Genomic DNA, 2,500 nt, shown 5'->3' on the forward strand with positions numbered 1-2,500 from the left:
GACGAAAGGCAGGGGAAAGTAATGCGAATAACTGGAAAAGGAAATTTGAAGGAAGAGAAAGGAGAGGGAGAGAAGAGCCTGCACATAGAGAGAGAGAGAGAGAGAGAGAGAGAGAGAGAGAGAGAGAGAGAGAGAGAGAGAGAGAGAGAGAGAGAGAGAGAGAAGGGAGGAGCCAATAGCCAATTAATAATAGGAGAATAATAATAATAGAGGAAAACAAAGGATTGGGCGTGGCTAGACTTTCAAAGAATCGAAGATATCATTAAAAGTACTTTCGGAGGCTTTATCTCGTAACATTTATGTAGGACATTAAGGATGGAAGTAAGCCTTAAAAAGATTATGTTAATTATTGATCAAAGCTGATTAAGTGATAAGAATAATGATGATGATAACACCAAGAGACAGAAAAAGAGCAACATGGATACGAGAGCAAACTAAATTACAGGAGAGTCTAGCACCTTGTAGGAGAAAGGAATGGACATGGACAGGGCATATAATGAGAATGACTGACAATAGATGGACATTAAGAAGAAGAGAGTGGGTCCCTAGAGTTTGTAAAGAAAACAAGAGGAAGGAAGAGAAGACGATGGATCGACGAACTAAGGAAGTTTGCGGGCGTGGATTAAGTGATGAGAAATAGATGATGAAAATATGCGTGGAAATAAGCAGATGAGGAAAGTAATCATTAAAATGCAAAGGAAGAAATTTTAAGCAATGGAAATTGCCGATTAATACAATGAACTGTGTAATCATGTTGATTAAAGTATTTTTATTCTTTACGTGTATGTTATTAAAGTAGGATGTCATCATCTTCTAATAGCCCATTGACGCAAAGGGCCTCAGTTAGATGTCGCTAGTCGTCTCTATCTTGAGTTTTTAAATCTATACTTCTTTATTCATCATCTATTTCACGCTGCATAGTCCTCAGCCATGTAGGCCTGGGTCTTCCAACTCTTCTAGTGCCTTGTGGAGCCCACTTGAAAGTTTGGTGAACTAATGTCATTTAGTTTACATCATTTTTATATGAGCTATGATTGCGTAAATTAAAACTTAGTCAAATTATTGTGCAATTATTATAATTGCAATGTAGTTCATAAAAAAAAGAGGTTAAGTTTGCACTGACCTTCATCCTATAGTAATTTTCAATTAAAGTTTCAAAATCCAACACATCACGTTTCTCCATGTCCTGTATCTGCATTACGCCTCTCTCTCTCTCTCTCTCTCTCTCTCTCTCTCTCTCTCTCTCTCTCTCCCTAAAAGCCGGGCAACGGAGCGGCCTGAAAACCCTATCAACAATTACGCCAGCTAATCCGCTCAGACAAGACACTAAACCCCGGCTAATTCCCCTCGACTCATAGCCGCCACCTGTTATGAAGACCTCCACTACACCATTGATGTTAGCGGATACCGCTAATGTCGGTGGATGTCGCTAATGTTGCGAGATTCCGCTATATTACCGTGACCTCCAGTATAGGTGGAGGCTAGTCTCTCTCTCTCTCTCTCTCTCTCTCTCTCTCTCTCTCTCTCTTACCAGTGTATCCAAACCGTCAAAAATTTCTAGATATTTTGATAGATATGCACACACAGATTCAACCTTTCCCACCCCACTGTCTTTCCTAACCACGACCCGCTAATTTGGCAATTTTGTGGGAGTGTGTGGTTTCCGAGCGTACCTCTAGTGGTACTCCTTTTCACCTTGGTATGACTACTCCCTCTTACCCCTGAATGCGGACACTTGCTCTTTATTATATATGGAAAATTATTTTAGTAGAGTTACAGCAAATGAATGTACAAGTTCTTGATACATTAGATAGTATCTTTACCCAATCCGTGAACTTATTGTTTTGGTGTATAACGTTTCCTAAAATAATATCAAGTATTTATGATGTATAGGAGGGCATGTATGAGTAATGATAACGAAATCATATTGGGAAAACGCAGTTAACAAATTTATTAATTGTTAGTTGCAGGTGAATGAATGGACTTTAGAAGAGGGAACAGAATAGGGACAACATTGCGAAGCATATGGATGCAAGGGTAGAGGGGAAAGTAACAAAAACAAACTTTCAATTTTAGTATTTTTGATTGCAAATAGAGCTGAGGAATTTGGAACATTTCGTTTGGAGGTGGTGCAGTATTCATTGTAATTTCTTTTTATGATTTATGAATAGTATTTAATGAAGAGGCCATATTTGTGTAGGTTACGAATGTGGAAAGTAATTCGAAATATTTGAAAGAAGTAAAGAACAGTATTTACTTAAACTATCATAAAAAAAATCGACTGAGAAGACTGATGAACGTATTAGAAGGACAGTTTTATCCTCAATGTACAGTTAGACGCAGGAATTCCTGGCACACCTTGCTCTAAAGCAGTGCATCTAGCCACACCCTTTCTGCGCTGAAAGTTTCTGTATTCTTCCCAGCCCACCACCTTTGCCATCTCTTCCTACATCTGTTTGGTTTCTCGCCGCGAAGTAAGGGTGTCACAGGGTGCACTTCA

Source organism: Palaemon carinicauda, chromosome 18 (assembly GCF_036898095.1).
Source record: "Palaemon carinicauda isolate YSFRI2023 chromosome 18, ASM3689809v2, whole genome shotgun sequence".
Lineage (NCBI taxonomy): Eukaryota > Metazoa > Arthropoda > Malacostraca > Decapoda > Palaemonidae > Palaemon > Palaemon carinicauda.